The following is a 12096-nucleotide window of genomic DNA, read 5'->3' on the forward strand; positions in this document are numbered from 1 at the left end:
GATCTTGCTTGTACAGAACTGAACAAATTATAACAAATGATTGAGGCTCAAAACCTGAGTGTTGTTTGCGTTCATGTCTAACCAATATTCATCTTGTCAGCTCTCCCTGGGCGATGCGCCCCTCCCCTCCTTCCATTCTCCTTCCTTCCTAGTCCTACTACAGTTTGGCCCAGAGACAGTTGACATTCAGCTGTCCAGCCTCAGTTTCTTTGTGCCCCAACCCACAACTGAACATAACTGTTATAGATTAAATGTTTGTGTCCCCCCTCCCATTCATATGTTGCATATGTTGAACCCTAATCCCCAAAGTGATGGTATTTGGAGGAGGTAAGTAGGTCCCGAGGGTGGCACTCTCATGAATTGGGCCAGTGCCCTTATAAAAGAGGCCCAAATAACAATCTAGCCCGTTCCCACATGTGAAGACACAGCAAGAGGCCATCGTCTAGGAACCAGGAAGTGGGCTCTTACCAGATACCAAATCGGCCAGCATCTTGATCTTAGATTTCCAGCCTCACAATACTGTGAGAAATATATGCCTGTTTTTTATAAGCTCTCCAGTCCATGGTATTCTGATATAGTAGCCTGAGCTAAGACAGCAGCAAGGACAGATTTATATCCCAAATATAGCGTTTCCTCTTGTCACTTCCCTGCTAAGAAATCTTTAGTTGCTCCTCAGTGCTTACAAAATAAAGTCCAAATGTTTCATTCTCCATGATCGGTCCCAATAGACATTATCCACTACCGTTTTTATCATCCACTACTTTTCTTTCTTTCTTTTTTTATTTTTTTTACTTTTTAAAGACTTTATTTATTTGAGAGAGTGAGTGAAAGCGAGAGAAATCACAGAGGGAGAGGAAGAAGCAGATTTACTGCTAAGCGGAGAGCCTGATGTGAGGCTTGACCCCAGGACCCTGAGATCATGAGCTGAGCTGAAGGCAGATGCTTAACCAACTGAGCCACCCAGGTGCCCCATTCTACTTTTCTTTTTCCTTTCTTTCTTTTTTTTAAGATTTTATTTATTTATTTGACAAAGAGAGAGATCAAAAGTAGGCAGAGAGGCAGGCAGAGAGAGAGGAGGAAGCAGGCTCCCCGCTGAGCAGAGAGCCGGATGCAGGGCTCCATCCCAGGACCCTGAGATCATGACCTGAGCTGAAGGCAGAGGCTCAACCCACTGAGCCACCCAGGCGCCCCTCCACTACTTTTCTAAACACACATTTAAACACCATGGTCAACAGACGGGCAGTCCCGTGGTGTCTTGCTCATTCACCATTGTGTCTCTGCGTTGTGGGCTTTCCTGAATGAAAAAATGAACCATCATCTCCAACCATTGTTTCCCAAATTCACTGCTTCCAAAAGCTCCATGGCCATTCCTACCCCTTAGCCCCTATGTATCCACATACTAGATGTCTTCTCCCTCATTCCCACAGCCAAAAACAGCCTTTCCCCCCTTCTCTGATTATTGGATTCCTATCCATGTCTCCAGGTTTCACTCAAGTTGCAAATTTAAAGGCTTCCAGAACTTTCTAGTCCACCATATCTTCCTCCTTAGAAGAGCTACTGCACTTTTGGTAGCACTCATTCATTTACTCCAGATTGACTAAGAGGGACAAAAGGCAGGCCCTATAGTAGAGGAGCTCATAGTCTCATAGTCTCAATTTACTACATATTACCTCATGTTAGATTAATGATCTTTTTGTGTGTATGTCTAATCTCCCCAGTTCTGTGATGGTGGAAGCCATGTTTTAAACTTAATTTTCTCCTCCCCCCGCATACCCAGCCCTAAGCATGGTGTTCACCAAATATCTTTTTTTTTTTAAGATTTATCTATTTTGAGAGAGAGAGAGAGAGAGCATGCGTGCGTGTAAGTTGGGGGAGGGCAGAGGAAGGGGGAGAGGGAGAGAAGCAGCCTATCCGTTGAGCATGGAGCCAGATGTGGTGCTCAATCTCACAACCCTGAGACCATGACCTGAGCCGAAGTCAAGAGTCATACACTTAACCGACTGAGCCATTCACGTGCCCCTCAATGAACATCTTCTGAATGACTGAAATAATGATTTGACTTGCTATTTTCCTCCTCTGTAGTTTTCTCGCTTCGCCCAGAGAAAATAATGTCCTATTACCCATTCGCAGTACTTAGGGGATGGCTCTCGTTACCCTTATTTTATCAATGAGGAAACTGAAACACAGAATGGTGAAGTTAACTGCTCCAGACTGCAAGTGAGTCATGGTTGCTTCATTCAAAATAGAGGTTTGAACAATTTTGGAACCAAAGACAGCTCTATTTCTATGGTGCCAGTATGTAGCTTTCTCTCTTAGACGCTGAGTGTACATTGTGCCCTATTCCACACGCAGAGACTTCACCAAAAATCACAAAGAGGAACATGTGTATGCTTGAAGTCAGAGTTTGGTTTGTGCAGAATCATGAATATGTATATATTTTCAGAATAATGACTATTCTTACATTCAAGATCAAGTTGTACAAAAGGTAACATATGATAGATTCCAAGACATTCCAGAGAGGAAAGAGTGGGTGGCAGCTGGTGAGCGGCAACATTTTTCTTTTCATAGAACAATTCTGGTGGAAGAAACAGCATTGCTGCCTTTTTCTATTTTCAGTGCAAAGTAACACTTAACTAATCTAATTATTATTCAAGTGAAGGTGTATAGCTAGCTGCAAACCTTCATCGGCAAGTTTTACAAAACTGATATACAGTAGAGGATGCAAACGGGTGGTCTGCTGCAAACCTGAATTCACATAAAAGGTTTACAGCTGGGATTTGGACTAGTATACAAGGAGATTTACCACCTATCTATGAGGCAACAGACCCTCATGTACCCATCAACCCAGCTTAACAACCAGAACAGTACCAATGGCCCTGAAGCATTCAAGTCACACTCAGTGCCTAGAAATAATAGGGATGAGCTGCCAACCATTAAAAAATCAGGACATTTCACGTAAACACCCGGATATCTCTTGAAAAACCTGGAGCATCTGGGGGCCTGCATTCCTGTAGGGAAATATTGGGTTGGGTCACCCTCCAGCTCAGCACATCCCACCCTGTGTCTGCTATCTGGCTACCTTCCTTCATCCCCGTGACCTGTCTGGCCCCGAGGTATCCGAGTTGGCACCCCCTGGCATGTGTGTTTCCTCTGTGGGTTGGCTTTCTCTCTTCTGACCTGGTTCAAGACATCCATTTCCCTAGTTCTCCTGCTTCTGCTTTGGGGCACCTCTTTTCTGGGTTGTGTGGGACCTTTCAGAGGCACTAGGCTCCACGGAGATGCACAGATGAGAAGAAACTGTCTCAACCCTCAGTGGACGTGAGCCGCGTACGTCCTAGTGACCTGTGTATGATCGCATATTATATAAGACAGGCAACAATGGGAATGGAGAAAGGATGTAGGAACACAAAGCAGGCAGAAACTGTGTTAGTCAGGGTTCTCCAGAGAAACAGAACCAAGGGGACTGATCGACCCATCAGTCCATCCAGAGACTGATTTTAAGAAATGGGCTCACGTGACTGTGGGGCTGGCAAGTCTGAAATCTGCAGGCGAAGCTGATAGGCTAGAGCCCCAGGGAAGAGTTGATGTTGAAGCTTGTACCCAAAGTCTGTCAGCTAACGGAATTCCCTCTTCCCTGGGGAGCCTCAGTCTTTTTCCTCTTAAGGCCTTCAACTGCTTAGATATGACTCACCTACACTAGGATGGGTCATCTGCTTTGTTCAAACTCTACTGACTTGAATTTTTTTTTTTTTAAGATTTTATTTATTTATTTGACAGACAGAGATCACAGGTAGGCAGAGAGGCAGGCAGAGAGAGGGGAAGCAGAGAGCCCGACTCGTGCTCCATCCCAGGACCCTGGGATCATGACCTGAGCCGAAGGCAGAGGCTTTAACCCACTGAGCCACCCAGGCGCCCTACTGACTTGAATGTTAATCTTATCTAAAAAAACCTTCACAGCAACACCTAGAGTGAGTTTGGCCAAATATTTGGGTACCGTGGTCTGGTCAAGCTGGCATATTAAAATTCACCCTCACAGAGTGCATGGGTGCGTGTGTGTGTGTGTGGGGGGGGTGTGCGCACGTGCGCAAGGTTCAGGTAGGAATTTAAGAGGCGGGAACAGGGGGGAAGAACATTTTGTGTGGAAGGAACAGTTGTGAACCAAGGAACAGAGGTGGGGTTAGTGCTGAGTACATTCAGAGAACAATGAGCAGTGCAGTGAAGGAGCACTAAGTGCGAGGATGGCCCTGAGGGTATGGTGGGAGGCAAGGTGGACAAAGAGGGGTTGGAGACAGGAGGGTTGGGGGACAGGAGAAAATGAGATTGGGTCTTGGATGCAAGTAGTGGGAGGTGTCTAAGTGGTTTTTTTTTTTTAATTTTTAAGGATTTTATTTATTTATTTGAGAGAGAATGAGTGAGAGAGAGCAAGCATGAGAAAGGAGAAGGTCAGAGGGAGAAGCAGACTCCCCAAGGAGCCAGGACCCCGATGCGGGACTCAATCCTGGAAGTCCAGGATCCTGATCTGAACCAAAGGCAGTCGCTCAACCAACTGAGCTACCCAGGCGCCCTGTCGAAGTGTTTTGAGCAGGGAAGTGGCACCATAGGACTGTTTTAAGAAAATCTTGGACACGAAGCACCTGGGTGGCTCAGTTGGTTAAGCGTCTACCACCTTGTGCTCAGGTCATGATCTCTGGGTCCTGAGATGGAGCCCTGTGTCGGGTTCCCTGTTCAGTAGGGGGTCTGCTTCTCCCTCTGCTTCTGCCCCTGCTCCCCTGCTTGAAATGAAATCTTTAAAAACCTTGGACAGACCTGTACAGGGTTGGGTAGAGGGGAAGGAGTGAGGCAGGAAAAGCAGTGAGGAAGTTTCTGGAATAATCAACAGCAGGCTTCAGCAAAGCCTGAACTATCGGGGAGAATTCTTGTAAACATGCATATTGCTTTTAAATTGGCACTCATTCGAGAGAGAGAGATTGCTCACTACTGATGTGAAGGTAAATAAAGGCCTGGACAAGGCAGTGGGACAAGGAGACCAGTTGGAGACCACCTTATCTCTGGATAAGGTGGGAAGAAAGAGGGAGGGTCTGTTAATGGGTGGCAGGTTTAGGAGGGAAATGGAGTCCAAAAAAATCCGCTGAGTTTTTAAGTCTGGGTGTGCGAAACGATGATGCTAGTATGTGAGATAAAGGCCAGAGACACAGTGGTTTGGGAGGCGATGGGGAATCGTGTTTAGGCCCTGCTGAGTTTGAGGTGTGTGGGGGGCCTAGTTAATGGGCCCCGGCTTCAAGGACGCGGTTTGACCTCTGGTGGTGTCCACCAATCACCAGTCCTGCCAATGACGGTGAGTCCTTGTGCCTTCAGTCTGTGCCCTGGAGTGTGTGTGTGTGGAGGGGACAGTTCCTCCCTTCTAGGGCTGCTGTGAGGATTAGATGAGCTAATAATGCCTGTGAGGCATTTAGAACAGTGCTTCTGAACAGACACAGAGAACCAGACCATGGAAAATGCAGCTCCATCTTCCCAGAAGACGTAAAAGAAGAGTTCCAAAGCACTTTCCTGGTCTCTGCATTCCAGGAGGGCTCATCTGCCCTGTGTGGGTGGCCCACACAGACGGTCTGTAATTAAGCTGAATTTCCATGACGAAGCTTTCCTGCCTTTTGGTTCATAACATTAGGATGGCCAACATGAGGGAGGACTCCGCAGAAGAGGGTCCGGAGTTCTGCCTAAGTGCACAATTCTGCATTCATAGAGTACAAAGGGTTGGACAGTAGGATTTTGATTCCACTTACAATGTGTATTTTTTTCTGTATCACCAAGCAATTCTGATACCAGCTGGGAGCCCTACCTTCAAACCCTTTCTGATGCTGTCTTCAGGTAGATGCCATAGACTGACGGCTCAGGCCTACAAGATTGCCCCCTTCCCCCACTTCAGATGCCACAAATCCAGACTATCACCCATGCTTCTGACCAACCAGCTACAGATCAGAGATTCCAACAACCCCCACCTCTGGTTCGATTAATTTGAGGGAGCGGCTCACGGAAGTCAGAGAAGGATTTCACTTAACAGATCACCGGTTTATTATAAAAGGACATAACTCAGAATAGCCGGATGTAAGAGATGCATAGGAGAGAAAGGGCAGGGAGCTTCCACACCCCCTCCAGGGCCCACCACTCTCCCCGCATCTCCACGTGCTCACCAACCCGGAAGCTCTCTGAACCAGTCTTTCTGGGTGTTTACGGAAGTTTGTTACACAGGCACGATTAAATCATTGGCCATTGGGATTGAATTTAACCTCCAGCTCCCCGCCCCCTCCCAGGTTGCCAGGGAGGGACTGAAAGGTCTCACCCGCTGACCAACCCCCATCCTTCGGCACTTTCCAAAAGTCACCTCATTAACGTAACAAAAGACCTTTATCGCACACTCTCTTCCCAGGAAATTCCTAGGGTTTTAAGAGCTCCGAGCCTGGAACGGGGGTCAAAGACCAAGTATTTATTTCTTATTCTAAATCACAATCTCATAGATCGCCCTAGCAAGAGGTCTTTAAAAGAAATCAAAATTCAAATGTTGAAAAGGTCTAAAACACTTTAAAAATGATTAAACCCAGCACCCACCAAGGTCTGTAAGACAACGACAGCAATAATCTCCAAGTAGGAAGGGGTATGGGAAAGAATTAAGGACTTTTACAATGCACCCTAGTGTGTATTTCCAACACAGGACTGCTGACTGCGAGATTAGCGCCAAGTTCTGGATCACCCGAGAGAGCAAGACTGCTAAAGATGCCACCACCTAAGTCGTGGGGTGGAATCTCGAAGGCATGTGACCCCTTTCGTTTATTTCCGAGTCCTCCTCTACTCTCCCAAGGCAAGGCCACCTTGTTGCCCGCCCCGCCCCCCACCCCCATCCCGTTCCCTCTGGCTCAGAGCCTCTACCCAAGGCTTCCCTATTATTTACCCCTTGTACCGCCTAGTCACCTTGCATGAAGGAAGGCAGGAGTGCACTGGGTTTTTCTGTTTGAAAATATTTTTAGCAATGTTAGCGGTAGCGAAGATAACCCTCCACTGTAACTTGGTTTTTCGTCTTGGCATCTTCGTGGGAGGAAAGTGGATTCCAGGCCAGGTTAGCTATTTGGGAATATAGTAATTGCCTAAAACATACCTGGTTTTGAATGTACCAACTCTCACCCTTGGAGAATAAGGGTGTACAGAAATTTCCCAAAGTCTAAGACTCCTCTTCTAGAACTTTATCAGCCTCCACAGTAACATCTTCCTAATCACAGTTGACCCTGGAGCAATGTGGGGATTAGCGATGCCAATTCCTGACCAGCTGAAAATCCACGTGCAACTTTCGACTCCCCAAAACTTGACTAATAGCTTATTTTTGACTGGAGTCCTTTCCGATAGCATAAACAGTTGATTAACACATTTTACAGGTCTTATGTATTACTATGGTATTCTTACAATAAAGCAAGCTAGAGAAAAGAAAATGTTATTAAGAAAATCGTAAGAAAGGGGCGCCTGGCTGGCTCACTCAGTAGAGCATGTGACTCGATCTCGGGGTCGTGAGGTCCAGCCCCATGCTGGGCATAGAGCTTACTTTAAAAATATATATATATAAGGAAAAGAAAATACGTTTACGGTACTGTACAGTAAAAATCCCATGAATAAATGGCCCGTGCAGTTCAAACCTCTGTTGTTCAAGGGTTAACTGTACTGTAAATTAGCTGGCAGGGGAAGCTAACCTGCTTTATTGGGAGCCCGAAACAAACAGAAACTCAAAAAGGCTATTACACTTTCAAACATAAAAGGAGACTCCGTGGGCACTGCTTTTACCTCCACACCTGGTAATTATCCTGATTACAGGGGAGTCCCGCCCTCTTCGAACTTTATTCCCTGTCCACACTAAAGGGAAGTGTGGGTCAGTTGGACCCGGCAGACCTTTCCTCTGGACCTTGCAGAAAAACTACTGGGAATTATAAGGTTCACTAAAGGCTCTGAGGTTTCTAGCTCTTAGCACCCCTTACCCTACCGCTTTTCTTCAGGCTGCAAAATAGTCTGATTATCTTTCTGCAAGGTTTTAGGTTACTTGGCCACATTGTTTCTTTGCACCACAATAAATGTGATTTCAGATTATCTCCGTCTTTGAGAATGGTGATGAAATTTACTTAAAACGATTTGCGGAAGCAAAATAATGGATTTAGACCACTTAACGTGCCCCACATTACAACTTGCCCAAGGCGGGCATTTGCACTAATTACTCATCATCAAACATCTATGGGGCAGTCCTAAGGTGTGACGACGAGTTCCCTCTTGTCTGTGGGTTCAGACGCAACCGCGGTGAATGTAACTGGTTTAAGCAGCCGGGTGCTACAGGAACTCTCTGTCTAAGGAGCTGAGACAATGGGGAGAGAGCCAAGTGTATGTGGACACGAATCTACCATGTACTAATCTCTCCCTCCTTGCAAAGCATTTTCACGTACCAGCCCTTGAATCCCAACCACCTTTTTTTTTTTTTTTTAAGATTTTATTTATTTATCTAGATCACAAGTAGGCAGAGTCAGGCAGAGAGAGAGGAGGAAGCAGGCTCCCCGCTGCGCAGACAGCCGGATGCGGGGCTCGATTCCAGGACCCTGGGATCATGACCTGGGCTGCAGGCAGAGGCTTTAACCCACTGAGCCGCGCCCCCAACCACCTTTTGAGACAGAAACTATTGTTTTAAATTTATTTATTTATTTAGTAATCACTACACCCAACATGGGGCTCAAAGCCATGAGCCCAAGATCAAGAGTCGCACGCTCTCCCGACTGAGCCAGCCAGGTGCCGTGAGATATGAACTATTTTCATTCTCTCTTACAGACAAGGAAACTGAGGCCCTGAGCTGTCAAGTACGTTGCCCCCAGTCTGAACTGCCCATTCCAGGAGCTGCAGTTCCTAGGGTTTTGTCTCCTCAGCTGCCTCCAGGGATGGGGGATGAGGTGGTGCAGAAAGTGTATTTGCTTCAAAAGGGGCCATCCGCTTAAGATTGTCTGGGAATGTAAGGAAGTGAGAATGCAAAAAAGTTTCCCTGGTTTCAGCTTTTCCTAACCCTTTTTAGGTCACTTCAGATAAAATTTGCAAACGACTGCCCTGTGGAAAAGTCCTTCGGAATGCTGCGAAAGTTGGCTCTTTTAGCTACCCCAAGTGTGCACATCATTCTTTTTCAGAGGGAACGTGTTTGAAGACAAAGCTTTGTATGTTTCCCTGCTTCCTTTCCAATTTGATATTCCAATTATAACATATTAATAAAAACCCCTGGTGGTTTGAACTGAGTATGCCTATGAGCAGGGGTTAATTGAAAGTAGGAAAGTGCTGTATATTTTAATTCTTTTAGGTACTCCCAGGGTAGTAGCCTGTACCTTGGCGCTACTAGAAAGTAAAACAAAGCCCGGAGCCAGGGATTTCAGCACATCCTATTATTGCTACATGCAGTTTGAACTCTCAGAACCATTACTTTTGAATGTTTAGCCTGCTGTATATTAAAAGGAAACTGAGGGGCGCCTGGGTGGCTCAATTAGTTAAGCGTCTGCCTTTGGCTTAGGTCATGATCCCAGCGTCCTGGGAGTCTGCCTCTCCCTCTCCATCTGCCTCTCCCCCAGCTCATGCGCTCTCTTGCAGGCGCGCGCTCTCTCTCAAAAATAAATAAAGGAAACCTTAAAAAATAATAAGAATAAAAAAAAAGGAAACTGAAGCCAAATCAAGCAGAAACATCTCACCAATGCTCTGTGAGAATTCATGAATCTCAGGGCTGAAAGGGACCCTAATGGTCATTAAGCTTAATGGCTCTCAAGGGGGCATTGTGGTTATCTGTATTTTGGGATGTCACAATGACCAGCATGGCTACTGGCATTTTAGTGAGCCAGGCAAGCTAGATGTTTTACAATGTTGGTCAGTTCTATACTGCTAGGAATTGATTCCCTGGACACTCATATAAGTGAAAAATGAGTTCATCATGATATAAAGCATGGAACACTACATATAAACAAGAGTATTTTTGCCCCTCTCCCCTTTTTTAGATTTTATTTATTTGACAGAGAGAGAGAGAGTGAGAGAGGGGACACAAGCAGGGGGAGTGGGAGAGGGGGAAGCAGGGTTCCCACTGAGCAGGGAGCCTGATGTGGGGCTCGATCCCAGAACCCCAGGATCATGATCTGAGCTGAAAGCAGACGCTTAACGACTGAGCCACCCAAGCACCCCTTTTGCCCAGTTTCGATGTACATTGAATTCTCCACGAATGGTAATACTGCAACAATTGAGAGAAGATAATAGTGCTTTGTTTCAAACATTACCAAGAGTTCATCATTCTAGAAAAGGTCACCGATGGCAACACTGCTGTTAGAACCCCTTACTTGAGTTGCATTTGTTGACTGCAGTGGGCAGGTGTCTATCACCACTTAGTGTCCTTGTGCGGGAGCATTCACATATTAAAGTACATTGTTTTATTATAATCGTTTTGTTTTTATCCTACAGTTAAGTCACTTATTTGGAAATTGTGTGTTGTCAGATTTAGGTTATATTAGCTATGATTTGTTATTTCAGCACGGTTAAAGGGGGCGTTAACAGACAGTTGTCATAAAAAGGAACTGAGTCTTTTTACAGGGTTATGTAGTCCACTCAACTCCTTCTATAGATGAGGAAATGGAGAACCAAAGCAGTTAAGCAACTTGCCTGGACACAAGTGTTATATTATCTCCCATCTCAGAATTTCGGTTTCAATTTTAAGAATCGGATAGGGAGAGAAGCAACGTGGTAATTTATGCGACGAACACTAGCTATTTGAATTCTGGCTGCAGAAGACCTTTTGAGGGATGGTGGAAAACCCTGTGTGTTATTTAATTCTGTTAGTCTGAAGGTTAGACGGGCGGGGGGAAGCGTTTATAAGAACGACGTTTGCGCGGCTGCTCACTTAAAGCCAGGGATCTACCAGTCAATACATTTTCTTCTATTTAAGGGCCTGTGGCACTGAAGCAAGAACCTAGGGGTGGCCTGCTTCGGAGGGGGTCACAAGTAAGGGTTCCTCCAAGGGCAGAAACCCATTTCCTCCCACTCCTCATCCACTGCAGTGGCCTGAGGGTCACCCCCACCCCAAGCCGATAACGCCTTAGCACTCTTTTGGGCAGGCCCTGACTGCGCCCAGCCGCAAACACTGCCGACTCTCTGAGAGCCCTTTGCAAACCCTAGGGTTCCCTAGCTTTGAGAGAAGCAGCAGAGCCACCGGAGGCCACCGGCCCTGAGTCGCTGAGCGCCCCGAGGGAGGAAACTAAGGGCCTAATGTGGTCGTTGCTTCCACGGAGGGCCGGGGTCCCGGGAGGACCCACAAACACCGGCTCAGCTTCAGCGCTTGATGGTCTCATTGTTTCCTCACCGCGGGGGGCGGGGGTGCGCGCATGAGCGCGCTCGCGTCGCGGGATGAAACAGAAGGGGATTATTGCGTTTCTAGGCGGCACCCCCGCCGCCTAGGCAACCGCGCAGTTAAAGTGTCCGGCCACCAGCACTTGTCCCCAGATCCCCTCCGCTACCCACCCCTCCCCGGTCACCATTCCTCCCTCCTTCCTCCTCCTTTCCCCCCTCCTCCTCTTCCCTTTCTTCCCTCCTCTGCCTCTCTTCCCTCTCCTGTCCCCTCTTCCCCCAACCCCCCGCCTTCCGAGCACTCAATTAAGGCCAAGGTTTCCAGCTCCACAAAATGGCCACCGCGATAAACACCTGCGGTCACGTGACCCGCCGTCCTCCCCGCTACGGGCTTTTTTCTGCCTAACTCCGTTTTCGGGGAGGCTGCCCGCGGAAGAACAAGGGCTGATTAGTTCCAAGAAATCTACCGATATTCCCAAGTCGGAGGACTGACAGAAACAAGAACGAGTGCTTGGCTAAAAGGAACAGCAAAAAACTGAGAGCATAGGGAGAAAAAGAGGAGGCCTAGGTTCAATTTTAAAGACCTCCTCGAAGGCGGAAAACGGGACACGAGTTATCGCGAGATTTCAAAAACTCAAAGACAAGCTAGGGTATTAGCGGAGAACAGGGTAACTGAAGCTCAAGCGAACTAGGACAGCATTTGGCGCTCGGCGGTCCAAGGTA

Source organism: Meles meles, chromosome X (assembly GCF_922984935.1).
Source record: "Meles meles chromosome X, mMelMel3.1 paternal haplotype, whole genome shotgun sequence".
Taxonomy (NCBI): Eukaryota; Metazoa; Chordata; class Mammalia; order Carnivora; family Mustelidae; genus Meles; species Meles meles.